This window comes from Ictidomys tridecemlineatus, chromosome 13 (genome assembly GCF_052094955.1).
Source record: "Ictidomys tridecemlineatus isolate mIctTri1 chromosome 13, mIctTri1.hap1, whole genome shotgun sequence".
Lineage (NCBI taxonomy): Eukaryota > Metazoa > Chordata > Mammalia > Rodentia > Sciuridae > Ictidomys > Ictidomys tridecemlineatus.
In genome coordinates this window covers 20509710-20531581 of record NC_135489.1, presented here as the reverse complement: position 1 = coordinate 20531581, position 21872 = coordinate 20509710, and the positions used below count along the sequence as shown (strand labels likewise).

The 21872-nt window shown below is 38.2% G+C and overlaps 1 long non-coding RNA gene across 3 annotated transcripts in view; it reads right to left on the bottom strand.

Annotated features, from left to right (window-relative positions):
• LOC110597914 (uncharacterized) overlaps positions 1–21872 on the bottom strand; it is a 53540-nt gene that overhangs the window by 11107 nt on the left and 20561 nt on the right. The window contains exon 2 of one of the 3 annotated variants that reach the window (XR_013429554.1): positions 17855–18068. The exons of the other annotated variants lie outside the window; for them this stretch is intronic. This is a non-coding gene — a long non-coding RNA (uncharacterized LOC110597914). The remainder of the gene's footprint in view (positions 1–17854; positions 18069–21872) is intronic. 3 annotated transcript variants of the gene reach the window in all.

The window sequence follows — 21872 nt, the reverse complement described above, 5'->3', positions numbered from 1 at the left end:
TGACGTTTCTTGATGGCATCTCTGTGGCATTTTCAGTGTGATGGCTGTGTGTGATGTGGCTCATGGATTTGAACCTGTATATGTTTTAATCAGAGGCTTGTGTGTCATATCTAAGAAGGACATGTTTACATAACCACAGTCACAGGATATATTGCTTCTGATCTAGTAAACACTTTAAATAGCAGTTCAAGAGAATAACATTCTAAAAATAATTAAATGGTTATGTTTAATGGGTATAGTGTCAGTTTTTTGTTTTTTTAATTTGTTCTAATTAGTTATACATGACAGTAGGATGGATTTTGACACATTATACATAAATGGAGTGTAACTTCTCATTCTTCTGGTTGTACACGATGTAGAGTTAGTTATACAGGTGGTGTGATCATATGCCCAAATAGTTTCAGTTTTATAAGATGAAATGAGTTCTATAAATTGGTTTTACCACAATGAAAAGGTGTTTAACACCATTGAACTTAAAATTGGTTGAGATGGGTAAGTTTCATGGTTTGTTTATTTTACCACATTAAAAATATAAGAAAGTAAGTTAAATCAATTGGAATGTGGTTTTTAATGACTAGTTTTAATGTAGATCCTGAATGTACACCCCTGCCCTCCCCGATGCAAATGGGCATGTGAACATGTCTACTGCCAGTCTTAACTTTCATTAATCTCAAAAATCATCTCATTTCCAATCCTAATTGTCTATAAAACACACTATTCCATTGGCACATCCAGGTTGCTCAATTGGGGCAAAACTACTTTTCATATCCAAGTTGCTCAGCAACTGGGGTAAAACTACTTTTCATCTCCATCAGCTAAGACTTTCCCTTTCTTTAGGAATCTCTTGCTGCTTGGAGTGAGGTAGCTGGGTTATGGATTGCTAAGAGCCACAGCCAAATAATATGATGCATGGCATTTTTGGTTAAAAGGTGACGCCAGCTAGCCATTGAGATGATATGATTATGTTAAGATCTGCATTCTTATGGATATTGGACTCCTGCTGTCCAATTCGGCCTGCTCCGGGACTCCTGGAGGGTTCCCATTGGTTGGGAAAGTGCGGTAGGAGGGAATTCCAGAGGAGGGACTTCCTGTTGGGGAGAACACCATGTGGGTCTGTCGGCAATGGTCCTGGGAGCGTATGGGGCATTGGCGGCAGTTTCAAAAATAAAGTTTGTTCCTGCTTGAGTGGCTCGTGATTTTGTGCCCAGCCAGACTGCGGCAATGGATGAGAAAGAAAAAAGAAATAGTAGTGAGAAAGGAGAGTGAAGGAGAAGGGGAGGCTTTACAAATAGCCACAAGAGTTCCTTCTTTTCCTTTCTGGAATATTCCGAGAAAGAAGTCTCATTAAAAAGTTTATACTTTCCTACAGTGTGAAAGTGCCCTGGGAAACTGACCTCTGTGTTTCTAAGCCAAAGAAGACAGAAGAAAGATGAACGATTCAGGAAATCAGGCCATATGACTCTCTTACTCTGTTTATTTCTTTAGATTGTTTCAGTTTTGTGATCACACATTTCATAAGGTCCCTTTGCAATCTGTCATTTTACTTGATCTCTTTAAGTCTTTACCACACTCCTGAAAGAGGACAGATGACTGTGCTTGTCTCATAGATAAGATAATTTACACTGAGAGGAGTTACTTGCCTGAATTCAAACAATGAGGGAGTGGCAGGACTGAGGATCCACTGAGATCTTTTTACTCTAAATCCCCTTTATTTTCCACTTTGCGTAGGGTAACACATACTGAGTCACCATTTGTTTAATATTTCCCAGAAGGAGCTAAAGTGCCTCTTCCTTAGTTTTAATTACTTATTTGCTATAAAGGGCAAATGTCTCTACCGAGAACAGTGCTTATTACATCCAAATAGACAAAATAACAGATTTTACTAGGACCAAATAACTATTTATTTAACATATCATAAGCATAGTTCATTATAAACATTCAGAAGAGATTTTCCCAGAACCACAGGTGTGTGTTATAGTTCAATCTTCTGTAAGCTGTTCCTGGAATTGGTGGTGGAAAGAAACTTTTTGTTCCCTGTCCTGACTCTGCCCCTAGGGACACATGGAGTTCCATTTCCTGATTCTCTTTACATCCCCAAAGGTCACCCCAAAATGCAACTTGAGCCCTGACATCAACATACAAGTCTAGTGTTGTCCAATAAGGGACACCTCTTTGACATGTTCAAATTCTCCACTGCAGGGAGGAAAAAAATCCTGAGAATCAGCTCCAATCAAACCTCTGCCACGAATTGGGTGTGCATTGGCCACAAGGATCAGAGTAGATATTTTATTCTTTGGCAAATAAGAAAATTGAGTGTGCCTCCTGTGCTATGGCCTGCTTTAGCATCTGTATATAAATTCAGACCAAAGAAACAAAATCCAAGGTTTCACTAATAGGGACCATGCGATAGATAATAAACACCGGGACGACATAATTTAAAGATAAATTCTACCTAACAATCATGAAATTGGCAAACACTGAAAAATCTAAACATTTCAAGCAGGCAGAGAGAGAGGAAAATAGGAGCCTTCAATACCAATACATTCACATTAATGAGAAATTTGACTGCAACTATCAAAATGGGCACTGTGCTTCTCTGGGACTCCAAAATATTCCTGCCAATTATAGTCTCCAAGCAAAACTCTTGCTCATGCATCCTCAGTGTCAACTAAAGGAACATGTACAACATCTCTCAAAATGGTGCCTCAGGGAGAGAAAACTTTGGAACCTGAGAAGGAAATGCGGTAGATATCAACTGTTCATTTCCCATTTTTTTTATATGTAAAATATTTGGAGATATAATAATAAAAAATTAACATTCCATAAATGGGTGAAGAACATAAGACCCTTAAAGTATTCCCTGGACTTCTATGCATTTTTTTTACTTTAAAATAACAATAATGAAAAAATAGATAAGAAAATAAGCAGAACATAATCTTGCCCCTTTCTGAAAACAGAGGTAGCATGTTTCCTCCGATAGCAATCATTTCTCAAGGGTGACACCCCTCCCCCCAAGCTCAGGCTCCACTATTATTCTCACCAAATGAGATTTCAATATGAAAATGAGCAACAGGAGGAAGGGAAAACTGTACAGAATCCAATCTTTTTGCCTTCTTCTTTATTTCAGGGAGGTGTTGAAGTGTGTAGTAGAAAGGAGTTTATAAAACCAGGCTTCTGATACAGAAGTAGCTTTGGTGCGAGTGGGATTTATGGTTGTTACAAGCTTGAATTGCCAGCAATAGGAAAAAAAAATGATTGCATCTGGTCTACAGTTGGGTATGAAGCAGGAGCAACAGGAGTGTCCCTATCAGATAGCTCTGTGGTATAATTTTAGCATTAATTTTGGAACTGTAACCCCAAATCTAGTGTTCACTCTCTCAGAAATTCTGTGAGCAACTCAATTGCTTTTTAACCTCTTCTATTATGAACCATAATACAGATATTCAAATATGCAAATCAAATTACAGCTTAGTGGAATATGATAAGAATAGCCTTTGTAACCACTACCCAGGATAAGAGAGAGAACTTGCCATCTGCCCTTGAAGCCCATCGCCACCCCTCCCTCTAATTAAAAGTTGCTACCAATGTGACTTTTAAAGTAATAATTTGCTTGCTTGTCTTTATAGTTTCATCACCAGAGTGTATGTCCTTAAAAAGTATAGTTTAGCCGTCTTTTAAAATCTCTCTTTTAACTTGCATTCTCTTCTTTCTTTGTGTGCGCCCTCCTCTGTCTTCCTGCTATGCAGATGTTGGAGATGCTGGATAATTTGGGTGAGTTTCCCACAATACATGGTTTGCTGATCACAGATCTGTAGAGGAATTTTTGATGTTCCACCATTCTCTGTATTTCACGTAAATTGAAAGTTACATATAAATGATTGGTGGTATTCTGATTTAATTTTTCTAAATTATCTAATTAACTGGCATTGCATTCTTCCATCAGGAAGCTGGTAAAAACCATCTTTCGATTTACTGGCAATTGATTCTCAAATCCTATTAGATGCTGAAAAAGGTGATATTCAAATTCAATTACCCCTCCTCCAGTTATTAGCTAGAATACAGACATTTCTCTGCCTATGTTATGTAGTTACCCAGCAAAGAACTCATAATTTAAAACCACTTTCCTTTATTTACCAGGTTTCAAAATATTCACTTTGTTTCACATCATCTTCCAAAGGCAACCAATTAACTTCTTTATAAAGTATCATTTGAACTCACATATTTAAACATATGTTTACCCGACCATTCTAGTCATTCTCCTTATGGTTGTACAAACTTCCTTATCTTTAAGTACGTGGAAAGCTCTTCCAAGTTGGCTCCCAAGTCCTCAGCCATGATCTGAGAGCTTCAATGGAGTGTGCAGTGACATGATGTTTCAGGATTTTCTTGAATACTTTTGGCCCAGACCCCTGGAATCAAACATTATTCCAAGAGGCCTTTGTTTGCTTGTCTTGTAATTTGTTTGAAGAGGAAAATTATATTTACTAGGCTCCTTCTGGGCTCCAGGAATGCTCATTATTATCAGGTTAGTTGTTATTTGGGGCTTTTTCCTAGGAAGAACTAGAGTATGTGTGTTTGCATGCATGGAAACACACACATACACACACACACACACACACACATACACACACACACACACACACAATCTTTCCTAAGAGACTCAGTGGTGGTGTTGGGAGGTAGGCCTTGAAGATGTGCTCGGGTTATTAAGCAAGGTTAATGCCATGCCATGGGATTGGATTCATTTCCACAACAGCAGGTTATTATAAAGCATGGTTTCCCCTCACATTGTTTTCTCTTCCACACATTTCCACTTGTTCTTCTACCATAAGACCCTCATGAGAAGCCTAACAGATGCTGGCTTCATGCTCTTGGACTCTCAGCCTCCAAGACAGTGAGAAAAATAAACCCCATTTTAAAAAATAAATTGTCTTCTGGGTACGTCGGCACACACCTGTAATCCCAGCAACTTGGGGGGGCTGAGACAGGAGGATCACAAGTTCAAAGCCAGCTTCATCAACAGAGAGGCACTAAGCAACTCAGTGAGACCGAGACCCTGTCTCTAAATAAAAATATATAATCAGGCTGGAGATGTGGCTTAGTGGCTGAGTGCCCGTGAGTTCATCCCCAGTCCCCCACCCCTTAAAAAAAATCACCCAATCTCAATTATTTTGTTATAGCAAAAACAAAAATCCTTAGGCCCTTATGGCTTCAAAATCATATTTTCAACTCAATTTCAAAATAGCAGGGTGCTGACATAAGCCTGTTCATTTTATATCTATACCTCATTTCTCTACCCAGAGATACTGACTTTCACTAGAGAAATAAAATGTCATGTAACTATGTATTTGATTGATCTCACCTTATATTCAAAACAATCTCAGAACAGTACCGATATTAATATCATCAATCAAAATAATTATTGAAAGCAGTTAAATAATTTTGCTTGTGATTTTCAGGTTCTCTCTCAGTTTATACATTTACATAGTCAGAGCGTAAAGACACTACATAATATACCCTTCCCTTTATAGTCTTGTATGAGGAGACTCAAAATCTGTACTTCTATTATCCTTCAACCAAAAATCCTATATCAATCTCATATTAAGTATGTTTCATCAAGGCACAATTCACATACAGTTTATAAAATGATTTTTGATGTATACAGTCGTGTAACCACCACATGAAGCCATGGAACAAATCTGTCACTTGCAACAAGTGTCTCACTTTCATGCCTCTGGGGTGCTCCTTCCCCTCACCCGCAGCCCGTGGCATAGTTCATTTAGCTTTTTGAGACTGAATTTTTTTAAAGAGCACAATGCAATTGAAGTCTTCCTGTTTCGAGGCACCGAGTCCTGTCACTCTAGGGAGAGACCCCCTCAGTGATGCTAAATCTCCTCTATTGTTTGAGGTTGGCCTGTGCCCAAGCCATGCCCAGCCCTCCCCCCAGGGTCACAGGATGTTTCCCTGTCACTCCTGCCCCAGGTGCTCTGTGCAGAGGGTGAACTGAGCCTCTCTCAGCGCCTTGTGAGCTTTGATCCTTGCGGGAGAAAGAACCTGGGGGTTTCTTCAGTGCATCACCCTGAGGAAGGCCTTCCCCTCTACCTTCCTGCCTGCACTCTTGCTGCTGAGAGCAAGAAACTTCCAGCAGCAACTTCCTACAGAGAATGTGAACTTCCTTTATGGATTTCAGCCCTCCTGCTTTTACACACTCACGCGCTCCCACATTCTGCCTTTTCTGATTCCACGGAATATTTTTCCTGAATTTCTTCTACAACTTGGGTGAAGGCTCTGCTTTCCTCCCACCAGCACCAGGAGGAGGGTGCTTATTCCTCATCTCTGCTCGGTGGAACCCATCTTTCCTAAGCTCTCCGACTAACTGGTTCTCCTGCAACCTCAGCTCCTTAATGGGTTCATGAAATTTTGTGGCGTCATGGATTATCGGATTCTGTGTGTTTGCAGTGTGTGTGTTTGTGGGGTTAGGGGGAAGCCATGTTCTCTCCAGCTTTTGACCTTGAGTGGAAGACAGAAGTATTAGTATGTTCTTAATGAATTTCCTTTCTGTCCAATAAGCGAGAGTCAACTTTGGGTAGAAAGGAAATAACTAAGAATCATGATAAATGGAATAGAAAACCTGAAAAGATCATCCAAATGAATAGCAACTGAAATTAAAGTTCAATTACATGTGCCATGACTGGCATTTAAAACAATTCATGGATCATCAGACCCGCTCACAGTAGCCGTATTTCATGATTTTTTCACAGTTACCAAAAAACGTCAAACTCTGTGACAACTTGCATAGGTTTATTATTTAACTGGGACAGACTAATCTCCACCTAAAAGAACAAATCCGTCACTTGCAACAAGTGTCTCACTTTCATGTCTCTGGGGTGCTCCTTCCCCTCACCTGCAGCCCTTGGCATAGTTCATTTAGCTTTTTGAGACTGAATTTTTTACAGAGCACAATGCAATTATCAAGAAAATACTTATTTCCTTACACAGAAAGAAGGAAAGCACTTACAGAATTTGGTGAATTTGACAGAGGACACAGAAAGCATAACCTAATTTACAATTACTTAGAACTTTTACTTTAACCTGACTGCCCTACTGATTAAAGGTTAGTTTGCTTGGTCATAAATTTAATTTCCTTATCAAAGCAGAAATTTGATGTTTTATAGTATCTGAATAAACACATCACTTAGAGGTCAAAATAAGTTTATTATAAGTTCCCTTTCCTTAAAAGCTAATTCTTTTTTTTTTCAAAAAAATGCCTCACATTGTATTTATTATATTTTCTCTATCTTCAAAGAGGGGCTGCCTGTATTTTGTCACACACCAGCACCATGTCCATGAGGGTCCAGCACCAAGAACTCAGTCCAACTCTGTCTGCTCTGCTTGTCTCTGAGAATCTCCCTCTTTCTCCTCCAAGTCTAGTTTTCATGGCTTCACTATGGACACATTCAAACAGTATCATGACAGAGCCCAAAAGTTCTCATTTCCTACATTCAAGTGGATAACACAGGTAGTAAAAGTCATCTAGTTCAAAGTTTGTAATTCTTGAGAGACGGGCCGACTTGTTTGGGGTCAGCAATACCTCTGATCTACATCTGTGGCCAAGTGCCATGGTTATAGCTCTTGGTGAGTGCCCTGTGGGGAGAAGGCACTTTTCAGAGGAATGTCACCAAGAGTAGGGCAGATGAACTAAGTTGCTCCTTTGCTGTGAGCAAGCTATGTCATTAATACAGACCAAACACGTTTGTGTCTTTCCATGGTGTCAGAATTTACTGAATAACAATAAATTCACAGGTTACACCACAAAGATCAGTAGCAGTTCACTGAATAATTGTGGGTCACCTGGCAATCATAAGCCAGGCAAATGCAAGTTATTTTTATATTTCAATCTTAATTTCAAATATCTATAACACTCAAGTCGTACTTCAAACATACATATATATGTATATATAGGTAGTATGTATGATTCTGCCGGGTTCCCCAATATTCTGAGTATCATTATTTATACATATATAATATACCTATGTATATTATATATATTATATGTACACACATTGTGTATGTGTGTGTGTGTGTGTGTGTATGTTGTGTCTCAAAGGCTAAGGAAGCAGGAAGCTGAGCTGAGAGCAAAGGCAGAGAGCAGATATGAGTGCAAAGAGTCACTTTAGGTGGTCATATAAGATCAGAAACAAGCCAAAGCACTTGTTCAAGGCACAGAGCTGTCAAAGTCCAGGAACTTACGTAGTAGGCCAGGGTCCAGACAGTGGCAGTGTCACAGTGTCAGCTTCGAGAGGGCCACTGAGCAGTCACCACACAGGCGAAACTGCCCTCTGCTGAAGTCTGAGGAGAGATTTGAAGGTTTGTTGCTGTGACAACTTTCCTAGACAATGCTTGTGACAAGTGCCCGGGTGATGAGGTCAGGAGGCCACCAAGTTCAGTCTCAGGGTGCTCCTCCTATTTGCCACGAATGAGTGGGCTGCTTCATTGGGTGGTCTGATGTGTCTGATAAGCTCATAGCCTGGCTTTTCTGGTACAAGTTGGGTATGCCCACCTGTCCATGTGGTGGTCATTTTTATTAGTACAATTAATCCAACAGTTTGTGCCTGTGGTTGTGCCAGGCAAATGGCACTTGTTTACTCGTACAGACAAGGTGTCTCGTCATCCCACCTCTGTACTTAAACTCAACATGGAGTAGCTTTTGGCCAATTACTCCTTTACAAAATAGAGCAGCTCAGGTTTAGGCTCAGCCTGGAAGCTGCTGTTCTATTCATTTTGGAATAATTCAGAGAGGGCACAGCCGGCTCTCCATGTCCTTGTTCTTCGTGTTGCCATTTAAGTGAGTCTCCTGCAGGAGAAATGATTGTAGAAAATTACCTTGGTTTAATGTGTTTGTTATTTCCTCCTCTTCCTTCTGAAAAATAAAACTGTGTTTCAAGAATTGCAGAAGTTGGACTTTAGCTCTAGTGTACCTTTCCTGGTTATCAGAAGGCATCCATTGCCTTCCTTGGTTGTTCTTTGGCTGATTTTCAAACTGGAGGCAACTGAGTGGTCTTAACTGGCTTCCTCCACTGTCTTCCTTCACATTTCCCCTGGGCATCTCTGGAATTCCCCTCACTGTGTGCTTCTGTGACTTTTCCTTTGAGTAGCTAAATATCTGGTTTCCTCATATTCTGAAAATCATACCACAGGAACAAAGTATATTTATATTTGAATGTGTCATGAGTTCACCTTTTTCTGATTACTTTTCTGTCACCAATATCACTGTTCTCAGCTCTCTTTTGACTTATGCAGGGACTGTGGCAATCTCATTCTTTCTTATCAGATTAGCTTTTTAAAGATGCTACTTGTAGGTATACTACCGCATACTCAAGAGATCTTGAATACAAATAGAACAAGAACAATCCAAATCTCCTCTTAGTGATCTGCTTCTACACAAGGGCCTGGCGACTATCAATTGGTGCATTCTCAGTCCCTAAAAGTTCATAACATTTGTTGAATAAATGTTTGGTGAATCAAATGATGAATATGAAAGTAGATTACTGACTACTTACAACTGCAAAATTAATAGAGATTAATAAACAATAAAAATTTCCACCCCCAATATTTATGTGAGGTTCATGGTGGATGGCTGCAAATATAGGGAGCTCAATGGAAAGAAGTTATTCAGAGCAACATTGGTTTGTTTTTTTGTTTTTTTGTTTTTTAAAGAGAGAGTGAGAGAGGAGAGAGAGAGAGAGGGAGAGAGAGAATTTTTAATATTTATTTTTCAGTTCTCGGCGGACACAACATCTTTGTTGGTATGTGGTGCTGAGGATCGAACCCGGGCCGCACGCATGCCAGATGAGTGCGCCACCGCTTGAGCCACATCCCCAGCCCCAACATTGTTTTTTTAAAAAAATAAAATAAGACTTTAAGAAAAATCAGAACAAGTGAATCCTAACACATGGGGTTATTAGGAGGTTTAATAATTTAATATATTTAATTATATTTATATTATATAATTAAATTATATTTAATAATTTAATATATTTCCTTTTATTATTATAAAAGGAAGATATAACTGTCCTACGAATTGTGAGCAGCAAAGCTTATGAAAAAAAAGGAAAAAAATAGTTATAATGATGCTGAGTTTTTCCCAGGAGGAAATGTAAAAGAAAAAGATGGCAGGGGCCTTTGGAGAGGTCAGTGTATTTTTGTTAAGTGAATATCTCTCTCTCTCTCTTTTTTTTTTTTTTTGCTGTTATATAAGCCTTCTGTTTTGTCTTTTTCCAAGTGATATTTTAAAAGTAAACTAAGAACTGTTTTTTTGTTGTTGTTGTTGTTTTTCCCATTTTACAAACGCCTTCTCTTTAGTTTCTCCCAGGAGAGTTGACCAAGTACTGGAAGAGCAGAAATGACCCAGGAGGTAATGCTGGCCAACTCTTTACCAGTCAAGAGAACTTTGTCCCTTAATCTATCATATGGATGATGGTTAACTTTACAGTATAAAAAGTCCTTGTCTGTGCAGTAAATCAACAGAGGCTTAAAGATTTTTGAATGTTTACGTTATATAAAACAGTTTTTTTAAAATTCTAACATTGTTACTACTTTAAGAAAACATCTGTCCAACTTAACTAATTGTATTAATAAAGAAGAAGAAGAAGAAGAGAGAGGAGAAAAAGGGAATAATAGTCCATTTGAGACAAATGTTAAAATTCTAAGCTATGGCAAAAATGAATTTACATTAGAATGATTATCAATCTCATTTGTAGTTGATCAATAGTAACACAAAACTAGAAGTTACTATTTCTCCAAATGTGGTATAAAAAGTTAGTTTTTGGAAACTAGTAAAATTATGACTCTCATGTAGATATAAAAATGAACATGTGTTAATAAAAATTCTATTTTATTCATTGATATAAGAGGGAAAAAAGAAGATATTATTCCTTATTCAAAAGCAAAAAAGCACAGATTTACATGAAATAAATGAATATTGGATAGACTTACAAACCAGGATAAAATTGGATTTTCCAGAGGAAAGAAAAATTAAAATCACTATCCAACCAGACAGCAACTACAAATCTACTAATGGATTACAACTAATGACTAATTACAGAATACTTTAAAGACAATGAAGAGTGTGAGAATCACATAACCTGAAAGGCTATGCTGGAGACAGATCATGGTTTTATACTGAAAGAAGAACATTTCTAGTGTTTTCTTGAAAAGCAGTGGCACAAAGTCAGTGATAAACAATTCTCACATTTAGTGGACTCAATGTCACTCATTTTGGATATTTTCCAAAAAATGAAAGCAAAATCAGTGGCATTTTAGTGATCTCCTCCTTCTTGTCTTCACTTTCATCCATTACCTCCATGTTCCCATTTTTAGTTTTACTGCTTCTTTCTCTGTGACATCATCAAAGAAAGACTAGGGGATAGACAATTTGATATAAAATTAAAATGAGCAAATACCTAAGCAATAATACATAAACTAGACTTATGAATGTATTCTATACACAAAACGGTCTTCTCCAGGAGATAGGCTTTATGTAAACTAGTCTGTACTGACCACAATAAAGATTTAAAAAATTAAATGGAGTAAAGTATAATTAGGGGTCACCAATCCATGGCAAATTAGCCATCCTAGACTTATAAGGGAACCTGATATTTAGTAAAATTAGATTGGTTAAGGATATATACTGTTGATTTGGTTGGACGATCGATTGTTGGTTTTGTTCTACCATATGGACAACATGCACTCCTACTTCACCCAATAACTTCAAGGATTAGAAACAAGAAAATGGGAGTAAGTAGAAACTGGAGAGAAATAGAAAAAGATCAAAATGCATTTTGAAGCTTCATCTTATTCAGAAAAGCATAAAAAGATGATATGGACAGATGATTTTTGCCTTCTAATAGCTCATTGGGATGAGTGTAGAATTGATTTGAAAAATCACTGTCAGTGGAGTATGGCAGAAAAGCGAGGGGACCATGTGACAATCGCCATGCCACTGACCGGACGGCTGTCAGGTGGACTTTCAGGTCTCCAAGGAAGCTATACTGACCTTGCCGCATGCCTGCTGTGACTTCTAGACAATTTTGACCTATTTCTTGAAAACATGTGAGGATTTCTGGGTAAATTTAATATATCTCCTTTTCTTATTATCCAAGGAAGATATAACTGTCCTAGGAATTGTATGAGAAACAAACTAATTTATTCCTCTCCCTGAAAATATGATTAAACTACTGCACGAGAAACGGGGGAGGGTATCGGTAGATGGGATGATAAATCCTTGTCCCAAATGGGCCTGACCCTCATTCCAGGCAGGCACTGCTAATTGAGCTCTGTGCTCTTTATTGCTCAGCTGAGAGGTGGCCTCTGAACATCATCTAACGCAAGGTTCCAGGCAGCCTTTACCAAGCCTTTGAAAGCTAACAAGTACGTTTTAGCCGATTTGCCACCACTGACATGGATTATCAATTATTGATTCTATACCACAGAGACCAGAAGCTAAAAGAACCAGTCAATCAAAACCTGACTGGGAAAAATATGACTTCTATTTTCTGTGTTTTCATGAAGAGGTTTTTCTTATTGGCTTCACATTGTTCTTGGTTTAGGGTCCATTTAGTTGTTCAAACAATTATTACTGATCCCACAGAGGCTCCTGTGGGGGTCTCTGAGTATCCTAGGAAACGTGAAATATAACAAGAACCCAATTGGGGCGAGTAGGTAAATTTGACAACTACTGCTCTGTCAACACCTATACTTAGTTTCTCACCATGGGAGGTCACATCCTCTAGCATCACCGAGTTTTAGTGTTTTCCCTTTAGTCTGTACATTTCTTTCAAACCGCACTGGGCCTCTGGCTCATGTTAGCAGATATTGTCACATTAAGTCAGGCTTATGATCACTCCATCGATGGATCTTCTCTTGAGTACAGGACATCACTGCCCACCAGCTTAGCTCCTCAATGGTGAAAACCCTAGGTATCTAACCTGGTTCCTTGCTACCACATTTATATCCCTCTTTCTTGATTTGATAGCACAGCAACTCAACACTTTCTTATGCTTCTCGCCCTCATTTTTCATTCCTAAATATCATCATTCCTACAAACTGTATGTGATCATGAGCATTTTGGCTCATGACAACTTTCTATGTATCTTTATTTTCCATTCTTTGATCCCTCCCACAATCACAGGTAGGTATTAATCTGTGAAGGAACCAGATGGAGAAGCTGAGGACACAGGTCTTCCAAGATGGATGGCATCTGTGATTTAAGGGACTCCCTTTTCAGGGCCATACTCATGTCACCAGCCTCCTCTGCACAGAATGCTTCTGCCATTTGGTATTTCCCTAGAGATTTAGGCTCCAGCCCCATTCTCACGCTCGGGTTCTTAGACGTGCAACACTTTCCTTTCTCTGTTCCATTTTTTTTTAATTGTCATTTCTCTTCCTTCTTTAAATACTTAGATGTGGAAGGTGCTAGACCCTGCTACATAGAGACACGAGGAAGTCCTGCCTTCCAGGGCTCCTTCGTCCAGTGGAGAAAACAGTTGTCCCTAAAGGATTAGAACGTGAAGCACTGTGACAGTGTTATAGTGGACATTTTAAAATGGTCTGTAGGGGTCAAAGAAAGAGTGTTTAAAATACCTTGCTGGTTATGTCAGGGACAGCCTTGGTTTCCTCATTTGTATTGTATGTTACATGGATGAAATCATATCATTATAGGTTTGAGGGCATTGTGTATGTGTTTATTCTTGGTTTACCTCCAGCTCTACTTTCCTGTTCTCTTAATCGGCCATTCTTTGTACTGACACCTGGGGTCTTGTTGACCCTGGAGGATCTTCTCTTCCAAGGACAGCCATTCTTGGAGGTAGAAAACCACTCACCTGCAAACGCTCTTTTTAAAACAGACCCATCAATCCAGAGCCTGTACCTCAACCAATTTCCAATTTCCTTTTTTTTTTTTTTTAAGTTTGCACAGTCTGGGCCACTTTTCACCTGCTCTAATAATCCCTGAGAGATGGGGACCAAATAACCAGTGGCCTCTGAGCCCCAGATCCCACTGAAATGGTTCAAACTAGCAATCCTATTCCTGTTCACCTGCCTGGCTCACTCCTCCCCATAGAAACCACTAGACTCTCCTCCACTGCTTTTGCATATCCTTCTCCTTCCCAGACAGCCATGGGCTTCCCTGTGGGGCTCCCTGTGGCACGGCTGTCCCCTCTTGGGAACTGTGAGTAGCACACCCTCTGAAGCACTCATTTCCTGAACCTCTGACCCTAGTACCCTCCACTTTTTTATTAATACACTATATTTTAAAATACTGTCTTCCTCTCCCTACCCCTCTCCCTTCTTGTCCTCTCCATTCCCCTTCATGAGTGTAGTCTCTGTCATTAAAAAACAAAGACATGAAAAGAAACCATTATCACACAATCCACTCTTCCTTCACACACAGACAAGTTTTCTCAACTGCTTCCTTTATGCTGTTTGGTAGAGCAATGGAGGAGAAATCATCTTTGTGGCCAAAAACTAGAAAAAGGTAATTGTACACTACATACACCAATAGAGTTTATGATTTTTAAACTTAAATTTGTTCAATTTTTAAATAAGGAACTTTTATTTAAGTATGCAATTTCTACTTTAAAGCTGGAAATCATAAATGAATCTCAGATCCTGGCCTATGAAATGAGATTAGAAAATCCATGAGTTCATGAAACACACACACACACACACACACACACACACACACACACACACACACACACTAGGGATGAGTCATAGATAGATATTAGAATGAAGCGAATATGCCCAGATCCTTTGAATGAAGAAGATATAAATAAGGACAAATTCCTGCCTCCTCTATTATAGAATTTTCAGTCTAGAAAACCACTGTCTATTATGGAAAGAAAAGATTGAGAACATTCATTTAGCTTCCATTCTGAAAAGAGATTAGCTGAACCCACCAAGTGTTTTATGCACAAATAGCTATAAATTGAAATGAGAAACATAACAAACAAAAAAAGCAAAAATCACAAGCAGGAAAAGAACCTGCCTCCTGAATTATACACAAGGACCCTTCTGGATGTCCCAGCCTGCTGGTATTCAAAAACAAATACAGCCTAGCCAATCTAGAAAGATCCCTGTGAAGCCAAGGGAGTGTCTCACTACCCATTGGTAGCAAAAATTCAAGAGCCTTCAGGCTCCTTGAGCAGTTTCTTAAAAAGAGCAATGAAGCTGGAAAGCTTGCTTCCCTGGAACAAAGGAGGGCAGGGTGGTTCCAGAAAAAAACAGAAAACAGGCATGCCCTCCCAGTGCCACAGCTCATTAAGGTGTTTTATATTCAAGTGAAGTCAACAGGAAAATAATACTCTGCTCACGTGAAATGAGAAGAATGTGAATCATCAACCATCATTAGGAGAAAAGAAGCTGGAAATAGGTTTTCATGACCAAACAGTCATTTGCAACCTGAAAAATACTCTTGGCCATGTCTCATCCTTCAAAGCCCATTAGGGCGAAATGAATTCATGATTGTGAAATGACCCTTCTCTACTTCCTCAGCAACCTCGTGGAGCCCTGGCTCTACAAGTACAAATTAGAGTGCTGGGATCCAGCAGTTTACAAACACCCTGGCAGGGAAGAAAGAGAGTAGATGTGGAGGGCATTTAGCTTCCCCCTTTACTAGCTGGGTAGATTTAGGCAAACATTTCATCTCCACATCTCTGTTACTTTACATGTAGAATGGGAATGAAGATAAAGTTAAAAATCATTTCATTGACTTCCACGCTGTACGCCAGTTTATCATATAACTTATAAATTATTCTAATTATATGAAATTTACAAAAATGGAATCAGATTATTTGGACTTACTGGAAGTTTGCATTATACCAAATTACTTTCCCTTCCATGATGACACAATGCCTGACTTCTTACAACCCTGTGTTCTCTCTCAACAAGTATTTCTTATCTACTGTGTACCAGGCACCATGGGGGATTTAAAAATGATAACTTCAATGCTAATGGTAGAGATGCAAATAATATGTAAATAGTGCAATGAGTGGTCTTTAGTACCATAAAAGATGGAGGAACAAAGGCAATGGAAGTTTTTTGAGTAGCAAGACAGCGTGAGTTTTATAGCATGCACTTATTTTCTGTCACAGATGTCTGCCTATATTACAAATATCTTACATTTTCTCAAATGCTTTGTGCATATTAACCTCAATTCACCAGTTAAGATTATCTCCTTAGTAACAGAATAAATTTCACACAATGCTAAGTCAGTAAATAATTTTCTGAATTATCAACTGGTGGCTAGTTCTCATCTTAAGAGTATCACAATGGTACATACTCACCTAATATAGTTCCTTTGACAATACTTACAATTTTTTCTTTTTACTATTCTCTTTCAGTGTCCATGGAATGTTCATACCTGTCTCACACACTGCAGCCTGTCACTATGGGTGAACCATCCCCAGATGAAATGGGCTCAAGTTAGCCCCCTGATGTGAAGGGACCACTCTAGACATGTTCTCTTTAACCAGGTGCCAATTCAGGATGGCTAAAATTAATCATATCTGACTGCGGGTCCTGAGTTACCATGCAACTTTGGAACTAAAGGAGAATATAAGCTTTTTTATACATAAAATTTTAAAAATTAACATTTTTTTTCATTTATCAATATTGCCCAGGTGATGAATGAATGATCAAATGTCATATCCAATTCAACATACAATTTTGGGACTGTTACTTTGTTCAATTAGTATTTAATTGGTTGTTATGAATCTGAAGTCATTTTCCCAACTTTTCATTGTGAAGTTCAGACACACAGAAAAGTTGAGAGGAAAGTAAAACCATCACGACCATACCCACCACATAGATTCAGTCCCAGGCTACATTTTGCCATGATTAGCATGTATAGATTATGTTGCACCTACTTTTGATGAATTATTTGAAAGTAAATATTAGACATCATGATATTCCTTAAATACCGGATCATGCATCTCCCAAAAAAAGGTATTGGTCCTTCTGAATGTCAAATCCATTATCATCTAAGAAAACTAACTTTTTTTCATTCAATATCCATTCTGTATTAAAATTTCCTATGTTAAATCCCAAGTTCTTTTCATACCTATTTAACATACCCAATTTTTCAATGAATTATATGTTTTATACTTAAAAGAAAGTTGATGCCAGGTGTGGTGGTTCATGTCTGTAATCCCAGTGGCTCAGGAGGCTGAGACAAGAGGATCCCAGGTTCAGAGGCAGCCTCAGCAACAGCAAGGCACTAAGCAACTCAGTGAGACCCTGTCTCTAAATAAAATACAAAATAGGGCTGGGGTTGTGGCTCAGTGGTTGAGTGTCCCTGTGTTCAATCCTGAATAACCCCTCCCCAAAGAAAAGAAAGTTGAGAGGGTTGGGTGGATGGGTGGATGTTGTACTTAACCAAGAGTTTTGTGCTTAACCTTACATTACTAAGAATGGAACAGCCTGCCATACTTTGTCTCTCCACCTGTCGGGATGTAATACGAAGTATAGCACAGGATCATTCTTGAACTAATCTTCTCCAAAATACCTGAATCTAAGTAAATCTTTTGCTTTATTTCCAGGTAATGGAAAATATAGGTGTTATACCTTCTACACGAACACCTGGCCTGATCTCTTAAAGAGCCAATGTCATTTAAAACAGAGGTTGAGAGAGGACAGTGGGTAGATGCCCTAAAGTAAAAGAAACAAAGACAATGAAATGCCCTTGAAGACTTTTTCTAAGTATAAAATGCATAATTCTATGCAAAATGAGGTTGGCAAAAAGACAGAGTCTGCATTTTCTGCAAAATTAACAAAGTACTGGGATCAGCACACTTACCTTATGATACTGCTGAGAATTCCTTATCAACTCTTTCCAAGACCCTGGTTTCATGGATGCTGACAATGACTTCCAAGCCCCTCTGGATCCCAATTCTTGAGGATTGAGACTCTGGCCCTCCAGACCTCTTGTCTTGGCTCCCCAATAGTAAAATAGAACTTGATACAGGAGCTTTTGTGGTGGTTCAGTTGTTATTTATAGCAGAAGCAGTGTGCTTTGTTTAAACAAGGAGAAAATGAACCGAGGTTAGGTTTTATAGAGTTCTGTACTAACATGAAGTTGCAGGCACCAACTGCTCAGGTGGCCAGTGGAAGAAAAAAGTGTGCGTAGGGCAGGGAGTGGAATAGATCTCAGCACATCTAGTGAGCAAGTCCAGGTTGGAGGTTACTGAAATATGTAGACAAAGCTTACCAAGTCTGTGTCCCAGCCATTGCTCTGCACTAATGTCATTCTTAAATAAACCAAAGCACCACAAGCCAGAAGCAAGACATAACAGATTTGCCAGCTGTGAGCACACTGTTTACAGATTGAACTTGGGACCAAAATCATTATGTAGTATAAGTTATTACAGAACTCAAGAAAATATGTTTTGACAGAGATCTTATTTAAAAAAAAACAAGTAGCTAATATGGAAGCAGATTTCTCTTCTCTGTAGAGTATAGCATTCATTCTGCAATGATCTCTCTTGTCTCCCAACCACTTCAAAGTTTAGATTTGTTCACAGTGGATAATGTTTTTCTTTTCTAGGAACAAACAGGGCCTAAGACAAATGGAGCATCCATCTCTATGTACATAATGGCTTCAGGCTTTCTGGGAAGCACAGCCTCATCTCAAATGGTGCCAGGGAGAGTGGTAAGATTAAACCTTGATGTGCTTTATTGTCCTTGACTCTGAATGATTTTATTTATATATATATATACACACACACACACACACACACACACACACACACACACATACACACACACACAAATGAGTGCAGCATTTTATCTGTAATTAGTATTTTGTGTGGTTATAATCAGGTTGTATTCTTTCTTTGTGGACAAAGATAGGTAGCTTTGAAAGAAGTGACCTAAATCATAGAATAAAAAGTCTGAAATATTTTGCTCACATATATTATCACTAGGATGTAATTTCCAGTATAAGGATTAACACACTTTAAAATAATTTAGATCATTCTTTTAAATATATCCTACAGGATGTAAATAGCACAGTAATTTTATAGTCCTCAATTTTAAATACATGCATGAATAATTTTACATTTTATTTGTACACTTCAAAATTATATATTCTTTTTACTTGTTCCAAAAGTTCTATTCTGTTAATTTATGTTGGAAAGGTTTGTTGAGTACCTATCATATCACCTCATTTTTAAACAACTATATTTTGTTCTCTAACCCTTAACTCTACAATGTTATGAAAAATTATCTGGATTGGTTATTATGATTAATATTAAAGTGTGATTATTAAAAACAATGAATGCATTGTAATTATAAGGCTATTCTAATCCAAAGACAAAACAGGCAACGCTTCTCCTGATGATGTGAGTATAAGTAGGGATTAAATGACATTATGAAAGTAGATTTCCCTGATGTGATATTTTAAATTATACCATCATTCAGGGTTTTTTTATTAAGCATCTTAAGGGATGGACCAAAGTAAGACACAGATGGATGGCATGGAAGAGGAAAAGAAATATGGAAACCAAGGATCCCTTCACATCTCAACTGCAGATACCTTAGACAAATCGATTTCAGGAAGGAGCACATGTGGAAATTGAAGAGCTCAAAATGGGTAAACTTAATGCTTCTAGTACCAGAGTACACCTAAGAGAGTCTTCAAAAGCCCTCAGGGACATGAATACCTCAATTTGGATTGCTGGCATCGAATATAACCTAGGAGATCATTCCACAGAATTATTTTCCCCTGGGAAGGGTTGATGTCAATTGAAGGTCATGTTAAATGCAAAAAGATTCAGAAAGAAGAAAGGTGCTGGGGAGAAAAGGGCAGGTCCACCAAAGGAAAGCTCAACAATTATCTTTTTACCATATTCGAACCCAATTGCTACTATTCCCTGCATGTTTGCTCATTTTGAACTCTTAAACGTGAAATAAGTGTGCTTCTTGCAGTCCTTGAGAAGAAACTGGGTAAGTCCAAATGTAAAAGGGGAAACATAAAATAAGGGAAAATTCACTGCTTGGAGAAATACTCCGGGAAACTTTGTTTAGAGAATCATTTATTAGCTTTTATGTTTACCGTGCTTGCTTGTTCAGTTTTTTTCAGCTAAAAAAAAAAAAAATACCAGAGGGCTTGAAGGGAATCATCATTTATCTTATGTCTTGTCACAACTAGACTTAATTATCTTTTCGTCAATTATTTTAAAAGCACTTTGCCCTCCAGCCTTGTGGGTAAGTTGTGTTGGCATGGTTACCCAACACATTATTCCAACTGTATTGATCCTATAACTCTTCAGAGCAATCAGTTCCTTTTCCAATACCAGTCCAATCAAGGTTCAAAATTATAGACCATGATATCAGGTTCTGGGTCTAGAAATTCATTACCATGATGAGGTTTTTGAAACTAATGGCTAATTTCTCTAAATGGCTATTAAAGATTCAACAGGAAATATTAAAGAGATAACATAGAGGAGGCATCAGGCCTAGTAAACCACTGAATAATAGATCAAAGATTGTTTTTAATAAGTATATTGACTGTCAAGACTCCAAAGCCCTCAGCTCAATTGTTTTTTAAAATTTATTTATTTATTTTAATTTGATATACAGGACAGCAGAACACATTTTGATTCATTGTACACAACTGCAGCACAACTTTTTATTTCTCTGGTTGTACACAATGTAGCATTGCACCATATGTGCAGTCATACATAAACCTAGGGTAATAATATCCATCTCATTCCATCATCTTTCCTGCCCCCATATCCCCTCACCTCGGCTCAATTCATTAGCAAATATTCCTTCAAGCAAGAAGTGCTAACTGAGCACATGTCTGACTCTATGCTTGCACAAATTTGTCCCTACAGAAAGGACCTTCTGTCTTTAGAAAAACAGTTCTCAGAAGTTTACATTCTGGAAAGGGTATGGAAAGTTGGATGAGATCACGTTTGCCAGGTTCAGATATATCATTAAGGAAAATATGAAGAGAAGAAACTGTTCTATTCAAACCCCATTGCACAGGAGAAAGACCTCACTAAAGGAAACAAATGACATAGCCGTATGAATTCAATCATCTCATAGCTTCTGAAATCTCAGTTATCACATAGGCCAGTGATTCCCTTCTGTCCCCAAAGGGGACCTTTGGCAATGTCTAGAGTCATTTTTCTTTGTCACAATTTTCAGAAGCATTTTTTACTGATATCTAATGTGTAGAAACCGGGAATATTAAACATTCTGCAAATGCACAGGACAGCCCCAAAGCAAAGAATTATTTGGGCCAAAAAGTTGATAGTGTTGAGATTGAGAAGCCCTGGTGGAGAAAGTAAGGCTGTTCAACATTTCTGTATGGATAAAGAAGATGGCATCAGGATAAAAAGAAAAACAGTGTGATGGCTTTAGGGATCCATAAGACTACATAATTAATAATTTTATAATATTACTTGTTCCCATTTTGACTTTCCCCTGGCTCAGAATCCAAGCCCTTCATATTCTACTCTTTTTAAGAAGTCAGGGGCTCTTCAATCCAGCTCATTGCTCAGGCCTTCTCTTCAAAGCTGTGACCTCCTTTCCTAAATCCCATGCTTCATCAAAATATCTCATTAAATGTCCTGGGTTTTTCTGGGTATTTTTAAATGATAATTTTTCTAAAAAACTATTTTGAACCAAGAGCTTAAAATACAATGGTTGTTAATGGTTTAATACATATCCAAGTAGAATCAAAGAATTTTTAAATGAACAGAGTTTAGAGCTCATTTTTTCCTGCTACGATTTTTTAAAAATGAGCAGCAGAATTCTGGGGTTCTGGAAAGGAACCACAATGGAAATTTGAGGAACAAGAAGAAAAA